Genomic DNA, 16,263 nt, shown 5'->3' with positions numbered 1-16,263 from the left:
CGGCTAAATCAAGCTGTCCCTAACCATGTGCTTGTGTCATGCAGGTCCAAGTGAAAAGCTTGAGACTGAGTGGTTAAAGACGTGATCCAAGGCAAAAAGAGTGTGCTTAAGAGCTCTAGACACCTCTAACTGGGGACTCTAGCAAAGCTGAGTCACAATCTGAAAAGGTTCACCCAGTCAGGTGTCTGTGGCATTTATGTATCCGGTGGTAATACTGGAAAACAAAGTGCTTAGGGCCACGGCCAAGACCCATAAAAGTAGATGTGTTCAAGAATCAACAAACTTAACTAGGAGAATCAATAACACCATCTGAAATTCTAAGTTCCTAGAGATGCCAATCATTCTAAACTTCAAAGAAAAAAGTGAGATGCCAAAACTGTTCAGAAGCAAAAAGCTACAAGTCCCGCTCATCTAATTAGAATTAATATTCATTGATATTTTGGGATTTATAGTATATCCTCTTCTTTTTATCCTAATTTATTTTCAGTTGCTTGGGGACAAGCAACAATTTAATTTTGGTGTTGTGATGAGCGGATAATTTATACGCTTTTTGGCATTATTTTTAGGTAGTTTTTAGTATGATCTAGTTACTTTTAGGGATGTTTTTATTATTTTTTATGCTAAATTCACATTTCTAGAATTTACTATGATTTTGTGTGTTTTTCTGTGATTTCGGATATTTTCTGACTGAAATTGAGGGACCTGAGCAAAACTCTGATAGGAGGCTCACAAAGGACTGCTGATGCTGTTGGAATCTGACCTCCCTGCACTCAAAATGGATTTTTTGGAGCTACAGAACTCCAAATGGCGCGCTCTCAACGGCGTTGAAAAGTAGACATCCAGAGCTTTCCAGCAATATATAATAGTTCATACTTTATTCGTGATTAGATGACGTAAACTGGCACTCAATGCCAGTTCCATGCTGTATTCTGGAGTCAAACGCCAGAAACACGTCACGAACTAGAGTTGAACGACCAAAACACGTTACAACTTGGCGTTCAACTCCAAGAGAAGCCTCAGCTCGTGGATAGATCAAGCTCAGCCCAAGCACACACCAAGTGGGCCCCGGAAGTGGATTTATGCATCAATTACTTACTTCTGTAAACCCTAGTAGCTAGTTTAGTATAAATAGAACTTTTTACTAGTGTATTAGGGATCTTTGGTCTCAGTTTTATTTTATTATTCATTTTAGGAGATTATTGATCACGTTTTGGGGGCTGGCCATTCGGCCATGCCTGGACCTTTCGCTTATGTATTTTCAATGGTGGAGTTTCTACACACCATAGATTAAGGGTGTGGAGCTCTGCTGTACCTCAAGTTTTAATGCAATTACTACTATTTTCTATCCAATTCGATTTATTCCTGTTCTAAGATATTCGCCTTACTTCAACTTGATGAATGTGATGATCTGTGACATTCATCATCATTCTCACCTATGAACGTGCGTGACTGATAACCACTTCCGTTCTACCTTAGACCGGGCGCATATCTCTTGGATTCCTTAATCAGAATCTTCGTGGTATAAGCTAGAATTGATGGTGGCATTCATGGGAATCTGGAAATTCTAACCTTGTTTGTGGTATTCCGATTAGGATTCCAGGATTGAATGACTGTGACGAGCTTCAAACTCCTGAAGGCTGGGCCAAGCATCTCCATACGCTTACCTGAAATTTCCACCATTAATTTACATAAGTATTTCTATCCTATTTTATTTATCTTTTAATTATCTAATCCAATCACATTTGAATCAGCCTGACTGAGATCTACAAGATGACCATAGCTTGCTTCATACCAACAATCTCTGTGGGATCGACCCTTACTCACGTAAGGTATTACTTGGACGACCCAGTACACTTGCTGGTTAGTTGAGCGAAGTTGTGGAAAGAAAGTGCTGAGTTAACAGATGCACATACCAAAGAGCCATTATTGATGATCACAATTTCATCCACCAGAAAGTATGCTAAAGAATTAATCAAAAAATTTAGCCTAGAAAATTCCAAACCAATGGGAACACCAATGCATCCAAATACTAAACTTGAAAAGGATGATAAAAGAAAATATGTGGATGAAACAAGGTATAGAGGAATGATCGGATCACTTATGTATCTTACCTCCTCTAGACCGGATATTGTTCAAAGTGTGGGTGTGTGTTCAAGATTTCAATCTCACCCAAAAGAATCCCATCTGTCAGCCGTTAAATGCATCATTAAGTACATTAAGGGAACTAGTGATTATGGTCTATGGTACCCAAAATCTGATGAGTTTTTTGCAGTAGGGTTTTGTGATACAGATTATGCGGGAGATCGGGTGGATAGAAGAAGCACATCAGGCATGTGTTGCTTCCTTGGAAGCACACCAACATGTGGTTAAGTAAGAAACAAGCTACAGTAGCTCTATCCACAGTCGAAGCTGAATATATCTCTGCCTCCGCTTATTGTTCACAATTAATATGGTTAAAAACTCAATTAGAGGATTACAAATTAAAGATCAATAGTATACCCTTGTTTTGTGACAATATGAGTGCCATAAATATTTCAAAAAATCCTGTTTTGCACTCAAGAACCAAGCACATTGAAATAAAATATCATTTCATTAGAGAACATGTGTAAAAGAGAACTATTGATATTCAATTTGTAAAATCCGAAGATCAACTTGCGGATATTTTCACTAAGCCCTTGTGTGAAGACAGATTTTGTGCTTTGAGAAGTAGTTTGGGAATGATAGAATTATGTTCTATTGATAACTTGTGAATTTTCTGATTCTATGTGTTTTTGTCTCGTTAAAAAGTAGGAGACAAATTTCAAGCTATGATGTATGGGCCATGAGACAGGGGGAGACAGCGCTTACATTAATTATCTTGGGCCCCAAAAATCTCTTTGACCTTGGTTTGACCCTTTTCTATTTGAAGTTGCTTTAATCATGATTTTGGAGGTTGTCTTATCAAAGGAAGGAGTTGTGTGTCAAATCAAATCTTTAACCTTCTCTCATCCCTTGATTCTAGGAACAAATCTTTCAGTTTTTAATTTTTAAATCTTTTCTTGGTTAATAATGGCGCCTTCTAATGGTCATTAACTCCCTCCACTATCTCTCTCCAATCAGCATTTAATGCACCTCTAACCTCCCTCCACTCACCACTCCCTTCGGCCCTCTCTTCATCTTCCCTCTCCATTCACCTTCTTCATATCATGAAAAAGAAAGTTGTAGTAAGGAGGAGTAGTCGAACCCCCTTACCCAAAAATCCTCCATTCTCAACCCATCAAACCTACACACACATTCATATACACTCCACATCTTCTTCATCCCACTCACCTCCATCCAAACAAACTGACACAATGCGCAGAAAAGTGGTAGCCCAGAAAACCTCAGGAAGAAGAAAAACTAGAAAAAACAAGGAACCAGTCATGGAAGAAGAAGAGGAGTCTCACACTTCACCCCTCCCTCACCACCTAAGAAGGCAACCCCTGGACGAATTTCACAGAAGACCAAGAGCTTTGTGTTACACAACACGAGGGAACCGGCTAATCTGGAATCATTGGAATTCAAAAATAAATACAACAAACATCATTCACACTTTGATCCCACAAGGTTCAATTCGTGTGCCTCTTATGAGTTCCAAAAGGAAGTATTGGAGAAACGTCACTTGTGTGCCTCACACCTGGTGAATCTGGAATCACTTGTAGCAAAAGGAATGAACTTTTCTCCTCTGTTTGAGAATCTGAAATGGACTCTTCTGCTCCATATTCAGAGACCTGTTTACCCAGGATTGGTACGAGAATTTTATGCGAAATGAGGCTGATCGATGGTACCATTCATTCCTACGTGAAGCGGGTATATATTTATGACTCTGAACTCGGAAATAATCAGTGCTGCCTTGGGTTACACTAATGAGGGACTAAGAGCATACATGTCTGAAAAATGAGACTCTCAGGTTAGAGTTACATACCAGATTGCCCTGCAACAAATCTGTGAGAACTTTTCTAGTATGGATGGCACCGTCCCCACTCACAAGGCCCTCGGTCCCAAAAAGTCTTTGCTGCATAGAATCATTACTCATATTTTGACTCCACAGAGTGGCTCACACAACAGAGTAACTGTCTCTGATTCTCTTGTTCTTTTTGCTATTGTTACTTCCTCTCTAATTTTTTTTGCAGACCTTATGATAAGGCATATGTGGGAATATGTTAAGAGTACCAAAAAGGCAAACCTTTTCTATGGCATATTTCTCACCAGCATTTTTAAATTTTTTAAAGTTGATCTAACAAATGAAACTGTAGAGAATAACGTCTCATTCATTAAGGGAGGAGGAGCTTCAGGTAAAAGCATGAAAGAGAAAAAGTTAATGCTCTCTGACATTGACCTAGAAAGCCGTCCTGCAGAACCCTCCAAGATGGCAAAATTAATCCGAGAAGTTCTCAATGAATTTTTAACATGTCCAACATGATGGTACAATCTTACAAGGCTGCCCACAAGCTAGCCTATAAAAATGAAAAGGCATGGATGAAGTGCCAAGAAAGGATGGGTCTAATGTTGTAAAATTTTGAAGAGGAAATGGGGGCTGCTGAAAAGGATGAAGGATCTGAATTAGAATTCAATCTCTCTGATGATTGACCACTATGTTTTTTGTTGATTTCTGGCTTTGTTTAGCTTATTTTGATACTTTGTAGGCTATTATGGATACTTTATACCTGTGATACTTTGATATTTTGGCGCTAGTTATATTTTTGGTATTTTGCATATCCTTGTCACTTTTTGTAGGTTGCCCCTTTGATGACAAAAGGGGGAGAATTGGCTGAAAAATTGAAATTGAGACAAACAACAAACAGGGAAAACAGGGGATGAAATCTTTTTATGATTCATGATCACCCTTGTTTCAATTATTTATTGTAGTGATTTAGTGATTTGCTTGCTTGATGCATTTGATTTATCTTTGTGGATATGCTTGCTGTATTCGGGATTAGTGGTTACTCTTTGGAAGCTTCCTTAAGCTTTGATATGTGAATAAATTTTGGATACTTGCTGTGTTTTGATATGATCATACTTGATTAAAAAGGTTTTTCTTGCTGTAATTATTTTGCTCTGATATGATGGCTGGAAAATATTTTCAAAAGTCTTGAATAGCATTTTTTGAAACATCAAAAATATTTTTTGGTTAATATGTACTCAAATGCTTTGTGTGTGATTGAGTAGAAAGTCATTTATATGATAACAAATGAGTTTTGTTTGTCATCCAATTCTGCTCATAAATCAAGCCATTCAACATTTCAAAATTTATATGTTGAATAATATAGTTGCCTTAAGCTTGATTTCAAAAAGTTACAGGTAAAGCTTCCCTTGATAAAATAACATACATTAAGGGGGAGCTATGTAACAATTGGAAAGGAAGGAATCCAAGTATTCAAAGAGAGTACTCTAATCTTTGATTTCTTTCTATTTCAATTTTTAATAATGTTTGTCATCAAGGGGGAGATTGATGAGTTTGAAAAACTCTAATTTAAATTGATGATGATCAAACATTATTAACATATTTAATTGTAAAATTATTAATTTGATCATATGTGCTCAACTAAATAATTTTGTGATGCAGATTGGACTGAAATATAGCAAGCCCATTGGAATAATTTTTTAGCCTTGGAAGGAAATTGTTATGGCTGATTTATTACTCTCCTTGTTGGGCCAAATTTGATTATTATTAGCCAAAATCAACTTTGATGGAGAGATCCACTAGCTTGGTCCAAATTGAAAAATGAGAAAGAGAGATCCATGCATGCTTCCACGGATGTCATATGCATCTTTGGATGGATTTCAAATTATGTTCTATTGCACTTAATTCAGACATTGGAAATAGGAAAGAGAAAGTGGAAAAATGATGTGATTACCTTAAGTGTTATACACGCTTCTAGGCTTGGGTTTCGAAACAATTAATTCATTTCATTCTCTTTCCTAGCTTCACTAAAAGCATTTCAAAGTTATCTCTCTTCTCTCTCTACTTTTTCTTCTCTTTCGGTCATTTCAACAGAGAAAGCATGGAAGCTAAAACTAGCTACCGAAAAGAAGAAGAAGCAAACAACAAGACCATCACAATGATGGCAAGAAAAAGAAAACAAAAAGTATGTTGTGGTTGAGATCTTCACCAAATAAGGGTAAGATTTGGTGAAGTAAGCTCAAGCTCTCCTTACCAAAAATGAAAAAGAAAGATTTCGGTCAGAGGAAGAAGATCCTTAAGGGATGACTTATCTCAGCTTTTGATCAACTACCACAAAAGGTAGCTACTGTAGCTACGTGGAGAAGATGCAGAAGTTTGAGCATAAGAAACTGTCATGCATCAAGATGCATCAAGGGCTAGGAGTCCTTCTTGGAGTGCAAGCAAGGAGGGATGGCTCGGATTGATGAAGCTTGGTGTAAAGGGAAGACTCAGAGGTTATTGCATGTTGGATATAGCATTCGGTTATCTCTCCTCTCTCTCTGGCCAACCGATTTTCTTAACGAAGAAGAAGTTTAGCTTGGTTTAAATGGTTTCAACTGTGGAGGCTTCCCCCTCTATAAATAAGGGAGAACAGCCAGGGCGTGAAGCAAGAAGCGAGAGTGCAAGGCACAGTATTCACATAGCTACCTAATCTAACAGAAGTTCTTCTCCTTCAATGTTCTTCATTTTGTATTTTTCTATTTAATTTAGTTTTTCTTGAGTCTCATAGAAAAAGGCAAACAGTGAGGTTTGTAAGAAAAAGCCATAGAGCGAAAAAAGGCAGAGAGTGCAAAATTAAAAGAAAAAGCCATAGATATCCTTAAAGGTCCTTTGTACATCTGTGTTGTATTTCAAGGTTCTGTGGGAATTTTCTTGCAAGTTGGGTTAGCACTTAGCAGTTGAAAGCTTGGCAGTAACCAAGTCAAGTTCAGTCTTTGGGTTTAGATTCTGAACTTGTCTCGGATAGGAAGGGTAGTTCCTAGGAAGAATTGGTGTATGTAATCAAAGATGATTATAGTGAAATTCCATCATTATTGTGATGGAGACTGGATGTAGGCTGCATTGCACTTTGTAGCTGAACCAGGATATATCTTAGTGTAATTTTCTCTCTCTTCTACTCCCTTTCTGATTCTGTTGCATAGGAGACAAAACTGAAAAATATCTCATGGCTGGTCACGAGACAAAAGGAAAAAATCTCGTGGATAGGCACGAGAGAAAACAAGAAAGATCTCCTCAAGTGTTCTGAAGGACAGCAAGGGTTACTAAGCGAAAAAGGGGCTAAGATTCAACCCCCACTTCTCTTAGCCACTGATAAACCATCAGAGTAGAATTTTATGTTCTTGACTTGAGATGGTAACTTAGGAATTCTTGAGTTACTAATGTCCAAGTAAGTGATGATTGTTAGCCATTGACTCTAGCTCTCATTAATTCAATTAGTGAATAGTTAGGACCTATGGACTTGGATTGATATAGCTCATTTAATTCTCCTTTACTAGTTAGAGGATGATTTAATGGGATTGATCCATGCAATTATCATATTGTGATTAGTGATAAGGATAGAGATCCTTGACCACCAAACCTTGCCAAGACCGCTTTATCATTTGATTTTTATTGCCATTTACTTTTCATGTTTCTTATCCAAAATCCCAAAATATACAACTCATAACCAATAACAAGAATACTACCCTACAATTCCTTTGAGAGATGACCCGAGGTTTAAATACTTTGGTTATTAGATTTATTAGGGGTTTGTTGCTTGTGACAAACCAATTTTTATATGAAAGGATTATTGTTGGTTTAGAAACTATACTTGCAACGAGAATTCATTAGTGAAATTCTATACTATCAAAATTCTGATCATCAGTTATTCGGGCTATAACAGATTTTCATTTCGGAAGATGATGTGTCTAAAACTATTTTTTGATGCCCTAGATCATTAGGGATGTATGAGTGGGTGGTGTCGGTGCTACATACCAACACGCCATGAATATTATTTTCCATGAGTATATTAGAAAATTTATGAAAGTTTATATTGATGACATTATGGTTAAGTCGATTTCAGTAGCCTAACACATCGACCATTTGAGAATGGCTTTCAGTACAATGCAGAAGAAGGGATTAAAAATGAATCCTTTAAAATGCGCATTTGGCATTTCAGTAGAAAATTTCTTGGGATTTGTTGTCCATAAAAAGGGAGTTGCTATTGATAAGAACAAAGCCAATGCGATCTTGGAGTTATTTCCTTCTAGATCGAAAAAAGAAGTGCAGTCCTTCCTTGGGAAGGTTAATTTTCTTTGAAGATTCATATTGAACCTTTCAGGTCGAACTCGAGTATTTGTAGTTTTGGTGGAACTTAAGAATGAATCACAGTTCGAATGGACAAAAGAACATCAAGAAGCTTTCGAGTCAATTAAAGCTTATCTGTCCAAATCCCTAGTAATGGTAAATGTTCGCCCTCATGAGCCTTTAAAGTTATACATTACAGCATTCATGAATATGATTGGGTGTATGTTTTGGCTCAAGATGATGAAAATGGACATAAACAAGTCATTTATTACCTTAGTCAAGTATTAACTGATATAGAGACAAGGTATTCACCTATTGAAAAATTGTGTTTGTCTCTTTATTATGCTTGCACAAAGCTGAAATGCTATATAGTTGCCAAACTTGTGAAAGTTATTGCACAAATTGATCTAGTTAAATATATGCTAACTTATCCAATATTGAGAGGACGATTAGGGAAATGGATGTTGGTTTTAACAGAATTTGATCTGCAATATGTCTTAGCAAAGGCTGTGAAAGGTCAAGTCATTGCAGATTTTCTAGTAGACCATTCAAAAAATCTTAATGACCAGGGGGCAAACATAATCGATGTTCATGTTGATTATTGGAAATTATATTTTGATGGCTCAAAACATAAAGATGGTGTTGGGGTAGGCATTTTAATTATCTTACCAGACAGGGTTCCATCGGAATTTTTGTTTGAATTAAAATACCATTGTTCGAATAATGTGGCTGAGTATGAGGCTTTAATATTAGGCCTCGAAATCTTGATTGGAAGAGGGGCTTCAGAAGTTCAAATCCTTGGGGATTCTCAGTTAGTTTTGAAATAGTTATCAAATGAGTTTAAATGTAACAATGAGAAGTTGCAAAAGTATTTAACAATGGCATGGAAGTTGTTCACTTCTTTCTGGAAAGTTTCATTAGTTCATATTCCAAGAATTCAAAATAAAATTGCTAATAAGTTGGCGCAAATTGCTTTGAGATATAAGATATACCCAGAAACACTAAGAAAACTGGCAAAAATTCGTCAGATTTTAGTGCCTATCGATGAAAGTGAGGCTTTGTGTTTAGATGAATGGGAAGATGATGATTGGAGGAAACCCATTGCCGATTATTTAAAAGATCCCAATGTTCGAGTTGATAGGAAAGTAATGTTGATAGCAATGAACCTTGTATTGATGGCTGAAGAGTTATATAAGAAAGGAATTGATGGAAGTCTTTCGAGTTGTTTAAGGCAAGCCGATAAGGATATTGCTTTAAGGGAAGTTCACAGAGGTATATGTGGGGCCCATCAGGCTGGGATGAAAATGAAATGGGTGTTACTTCAAAATCACGTTTATTTGCCTTCTATGATTAATGATTGCATCGATTATGCGAAAGCATGCCAAGAATGCCAACGTCATGGAGTGGTACAACAGATACCAGCATCTGAATTACAATCGATTATTAAACCATGGCCTTTCCGAGGATGGGCTTTAGATCTAATTGGATTGATACACCCTCCTTTGTCGAAAAATCATAAATTTATTTTGGTAGGAATTGATTATTTCACGAAGTGGGTTGAAGCTATTCCTTTAATGGAGGCTGGACAAAATAAACTGATAGATTTTATCGAGGAACACATAATCCATCGATTTAGAATTCCACAAACCTTGAGTACTGATTAAGGGACTATGTTCACTGGTCAGCAAATTAAGAATTTTACAGCCTCGAGAAACATTAATATGGTTACTTCGACTCCATATTATGTGCAGGCCAATGAGCAAGTCGAGACAGTGAATAAAATATTGATCAATTTGATCAAGAAACAAATTGGTAGTAGACCTCGAACTTGGCATGAAACTTTGAGTTAAGTATTGTGGGCCTATTGAAAATCACCAAGAGGGTCAACAGGTACTTCTCCATATAAATTAGTGTATGGTCATGGCGCAGTTTTACCATTAGAGATTAACCTCAATACGTTGAGAATTTTAAGGCAAGATGACTTGGCCAGTTGATGATTATTGGAATGCAATGTATGATGAGTTGAATGATTTAAACTCAGAATGCATTTTGGCACTCGAAAAAATGATTCGACAAAAAGAAAGTATTGCTCGAAATTATAATCATCGAATAAAAGAGAAATGTTTCAGTATAGGAGAATTGGTTTTAAAAGTTGTATTACCAATGGAAAAGAAATCAAGATTCCTTGGCAAGTGGTCCCATACTTGGGAAGGACCTTTTCAAGTTGTTGAGTTGTATTCTGGAAATGCATATCGAATTAAAGATATCGATTTTGGAAAGGTGATTAATTCGATAAATAAAAAATACTTGAAACAATATTGATGTATGCTAAATCAAGATTAGTAGTATAAATAAATAAGTAAGAGCACATAAAGAGTCATTATATATAAAAGTGTCCAAGGCACACAAAAGTAAGAGCACATAAAAGTGTTCTAACTAGGTGGAATCGACAGAGCCAGAAGTTCTGCTAGTTCAGAATGAAGTTGAACTCTATCACTATCGAAGAAAGAAAGCATTTTGACTTGCTCATATTCCTCACGATGAGCCTTTTCAAGTTGTTTGTTGGATTCTTCTTGTTTGCCTTCTGCAATGCGAAGTTCCTTGAAGATTGCTTGGTGTTTATGTTGAACTTTGGTCAAAGGGATAGCTAAGTCAGCTTTTCTTTTTCGAATCTTAGCTAGTGTTTGTTCGATTCTGACCAGTTCTACTTCAAGTTCTTCCTCCTATTTGCCATAGTAGGCTTGAGCATTGAAGGCTTGAGTAATCCTCAAATCATATTATTTATATGAAGTTCTTAGTGGTTGAAGAACTTTATTAATTTCTTCTGATTCGGCCTTAATTTTAGCCACTTTCTCCTTGGACTCTTGCAACTTGTCTTGAGCAGTGATATAATCATTTAAAATTTTTGTGAAATTCTTTATTATAATTGAAAACTGGGGAGGAACCTGGAATTCGAGTGAAGAACTCAAAATGTCATAAAGGAGAGATTCAGGTTCGTTTGACTAGTCCATTCCAAGGGGGCATGTGTTAGAAGCCCTAGAAGATTGCTTAATTGTTCGAAAGTATACCGATTGAGTTCTGAGGGAAGGCAAGATGTAGAAGGGCCTACAGGAGTTGGAGTCAAAATGGGTACTTCATCTTTTTGAACGATTTGTGTCAAAAAGGCAACTAACTCAGCAAGATCAGCATCAGAAGGTTAAGAAGTAATGTTAGGAATCTTGAATGATGGTTTTGGGCCATGTGAAGTAAAAGGCTCGATGTTTTTGTTTGGGCTTGGAATTTTTTTAGGAGAAAGGACAGTCCCTGGATCCTGAGTGGGTAAATCAGAGACATGGGTAACAGGAGACCTATTAAGGGAATCAACTTGAGTTGGAGATGGAGGATTGTCGATGCCTTGGTTTTGTGGTGAGAGCTGTTCTTGAGTCAGGTCGACCACTTGAGTTTCAATAGGTGTTGACAAAACAACTTGTATGGGTTCATTAGATATTATGGTTTGAGCTTATGAATGGAATTCTTGTTGCTCTGGTCTTGGTTGGTCTTGTTGTGTTGATTGACCGAAAGCAAATGGAGAAGTAGATGTGGATTGAGCAGTTGCTTTAGCCTGAAATAAGACATTTAGCAGGTCATATTTTTCCAATTAATTCATCATATTCGAAATTGACATAGAATTACTTGGGTTGATTTTTTCCGAATTAGTGGAGGAATTGTTTCGATTGCTGAGTCATTGTTCGAATCGGAAGAAGCAGCAAAAATATTTTTTGCTGACTGCTCACTTTCTTCTGGGGAGCTTTCACTTGATGATTAAACCTGGTAATAAAGAAAGATTCGAAATCAAGGTGTGTCCAAACAAAAATGATTGAAAGATGTTTAGAAAAGTTTGATTGAAAGATTACCCTTTTAGAGGTTATTATAGAAGCCTTTCAAATTTTCTTTTGTGGTTGTCTTGGTTGTGCTGCAGCCTCAATTCTTCTTTTCGAAGTTCTTTTTGGTGAACTTTCAGTAGTTGGAATGGTCCTGATGGCAGAGTTTTTTATCTTATCAAAGGTGCGACTATATTTGGAAAAATATGTAGTCCCCCAGTTGAAGTAAGATTTGGTTATGTATGAACTGTGCTAAAAAAATAAGGTGAGTGTAGTTTTCTTTTTGCTGTTGGTTGGTGGAAAGACAGAGTTCAAGTTGTTCCTTTGAAACCAACTTGACGTGACAAACATGTCGACTGTTTCGAGGAAGAGGAACTGGAATGGTTTAGGAGAAACCAAATTGTCTGGCAATATAATGAGGAGCATAGAGAGTTGATTTGAATTGTTCTTTTTTGTATTGAGGCAATCCAGTGGGGATTATCTGAACAGTAAGCAAGTTTGCCCAATTTTTGTTGGCAATCTCGTTCTCTTGATCGTCATTGGGAAAGAGAAAGCGTTCGAGCCATGAAGGACCACAGTTTCGACGCAGATAGGGGGTGAAATTGAGATCATTATTGTTGAAGTTTTTACATGAGTGAAAGAGAGAAAAAATAGCCCAGAAATAGTCTTCAATCGACAGAGCATTTTGAAAATTTGGTTGAAAAGAGGTCAGACGGAATCCTTTGATATGTTTTTTACTAGATGAATTGTCCCCATCCTTTTGCATGAATATCTCAAAAACTGCATTTAACCAAAGCTGGAGAAGCTAGAGGGGACCTCCTACATTAATCGGAGAATTGTTTCGAAGGCAGTTGACTAGGTGGCCAAGTTCTTCGAATAAGTGTCCCAGGATTAGCTTGGCCAAATTTAATGTATATCTCTCATGTAAAAAGGCATCCAGAGGGGGAAAGAGCTTCTGCATTTGAACACTTCGAGAGCAGAAGACAATGGCATTCAGCCAATAATATAGAAATGCAATGTGCTCATCATCAGTCACATGTTTATTCTCCTGACCCATGTTCTGAGTAATAAAATCGCTATAGGAAGTCCTATGAACTACCTTGTAATCTCGATTTGGTTGCACGTTAGAAGTCAGTTCAGAAAAACTAACTGGGAGGCCAATGATAGCGACCACATCGAGTAGAGAAAGGCCAATCATTCCATAGGAAAGGTGGAAATTGTTTGTGGTCCTGTTCCGAAAATTGACCATGCCCCAATCATCCAAGGATGAGTTGAAGGTGTGAAGTGAGAAAGTCGAAGCAGGTCTTGGATACCAAGGGCCCTTCAGGCGGCGTTCTTCTCCGATTCGAGGCGACTGTGCCAAGTCCAGAAATTGGCTCCTCGTGGGGTGATTTTGGTTGATAAGCAAGTCTTCCCCTTGTGCATTGGGGAAGAAGTGAAGACGTTTGTTGGCACGCTCCAGAGTTTGAATAGGGCCAACGAAACAGTGAGTTTCATCACCAATGGTAAAAGGGATGAGAATCCTTGTGTCATCGAGTCGAGGCTGGGGGTCTTCGATGATCTCATCATTGATCTAGTTGAGTATTTGCAAAGTTGGAGGAACTTGGTTATGAACCATAAGGCCTTTGCCCTTATTTTGAGCAGTAGCATGAGTTGAAGGGGAAGCCATTGATGAGTAAATTGAGAAATTGATGGAGAGATTAAAGTTGCAAAACAGAGAGTTTAGAGGAGGAAAAATAATTAGTGTTTCAGAAAGTAAGAATTCAGGAAATGAGAAGACGGTAAGAAAATTTAATTTAAAGAAGAAGAGTTGTTTTTAGCCGTTGTTGCAGAAGGGAATTCAAAAAGGGAGGTAACTTTCTGAAGAAGGTAAAGTGGTGGAAGAGAGAGACTGTAGATCATGGGAAACGTGTTAAACGAATAAAAGTAAATGGGAGAAAGTGAATGTCATTTATGATTAGTTAAAGTGCTTCCCGTTAATGGTAAATTTAGGATTAAGTGTTTTTTCATTCAAAAAATAATTTCAAGAACAAACACATTAATCCTAGGGGACAATTTGTTAGTCAAAGTAATTAAATTCGAAGAAGGGAGCTATTCGAAGTTTAATGAGTGAGCTTTCGGAAGGAAGTTGATATCGAAGAAATCTTGTGTTAAGGGACATCGAGTAAAAGTCCGATTAACCTAGCAAGTCGAGAAGTTATTCGAAGAAGTGGATCAAAGGTCTTGAGATTTAAAGGTTATTTTTCAGCAGTTACATGGTCAAGCAAAAAAGCGGGAACAGGTACTCACGTTTTCACACATGTGGAAGTTACGTTTTATTTCAATCGGTTAAGAAATGGTTATAAATAGAAGAAGGCTCGAAGATACAAGGGTTGGAACTTCGTTTCAGAAATTACTCACGCATACTCACAGCCCAGTGACTTTCTGAGTCTGCTTTGAGTCAAATTTCTGTAGGGTTCCTTCTACTTGTTTTTATTTTTTATTTACATTTTCTGCAAACTTTCATTTTCTTACAAATTTATCTTTCAAGGAACACTTAATTTATTTGTTCAAATTTACATTCTTGCATTGTTATTTTCGAATTCAAAGTCCTTTGATCTAATCGAAGGCGTTTTATTGCTCTATTTAAATTCAATGCAAACCATTTCAAATTCAGTCAAGTTTATTTTCAAAGTCTTTATTTATGTTTTTTAGTCTTTTCTTTAAATCTTGTCTAATTCGAGGGTCTTTAATGCACTTTTAAAAAACTGGTATTTGCAAAAGAGGAAACTTGGCATTAGAATCGAACCACCTTCGATTTGCTAAAAATCTATAAAACACATTGTAAACCCGAAGTTTACCAGCCCAAATGAATTCATAACTTGGCATGATCGATTGGGTCATCCGGGAACAACCATGATGCAGATAATTATTGAAAACTTCCATGGACATTCACTAAAGAACCAGAAGATTCTTAAATCTAGTAAATTTTGTTGTGCTACACGTTCTCAGGGAAAGTTAATTTTAAGGCCATCACCAGTAAAAATTAGATTTAAGTCTCCTAAAATCCTAGAAAGGATTCAAGGTGATATATGTGGACCTATTCATCCACCATGCGGATCTTTTAGATATTTTATGGTCCTAATTGACGCATCTTCGAGATGGTCACATGTGTGCTTATTGTCTTCTCGCAACCTGGCATTTACGAGATTACTTGCTCAAATTTTTCGATTAAAGGCACAATTTCCAGAAAATCCAATCAAAGCAATTCGTCTTGATAATGCTGGTGAATTTACTTTCCAAGCCTTTGATGCTTATTGTATGGCTAACGGAATAAGCGTTGAATATCTAGTAGCTCATGTTCACACACAAAATGGGTTAGCAGAATCACTTATTAAATGCCTTCAATTAATTGGTAGACCCTTACTTATGAGAAGAAATCTCTCAACCTTGGTTTGGGGACATGCTATTTTACATGATGCAGCACTTATTCGTTTGAGGCCAACAAGTTACCATCAGTTCTCTCCTATGCAATTAGCTTTTGGCCAACAGCCAAATATTTTCCATTTAAGAATATTCAGTTGTGTGATATATATTCCCATTGCACCACCTTTTTGCACCAAAATGGGACCCCAAAGAAAATTGGGAATATATGTTGGATATGATTCTCCCTCTATAGTGAGGTATCTTGAGATACAAACTGGAGATGTATTTAAGGCCCTTTTTCGGATTGTCATTTTGATGAATCAAAATTTCCAACATTTGGAGGAGAGAATAAGCTTCCTAAAAAGGAACTTAATTAGAATGCATCATCCCTGATGCATTTAGATCCTCGATCAGGGCAATGTGAACTAGAAGTTCAAAAGATTATACATTTGCAAAGATTAGCAAATGAATTGCCTGATACATTTTCTGATACGAAAAGGATAACTAAATCCTATATACCAATTGAAAATAATCCAATTCGAATTGATGTCCCAGTCCAACAAAGAGCCACCGAAATAAATTCACGTCAAAAGCGTGGTAGGCCTGTCGGTTCCAAAGACAAAAATCCTTGAAAAAGAAAATATGTAAATATTATTCCTGTTCAAAAAGATAAAGACATAGTAAAGACACTTGCAGTTGTCCAAAATTATGATATAGTTTTGATGACAGAAGACGTTCAGGTACCTGAAA

Source organism: Arachis duranensis, chromosome 10, assembly GCF_000817695.3.
Source record: "Arachis duranensis cultivar V14167 chromosome 10, aradu.V14167.gnm2.J7QH, whole genome shotgun sequence".
In the NCBI taxonomy this organism is placed as follows: Eukaryota; Viridiplantae; Streptophyta; class Magnoliopsida; order Fabales; family Fabaceae; genus Arachis; species Arachis duranensis.
Note: the sequence above shows the minus strand (reverse complement) of the source record.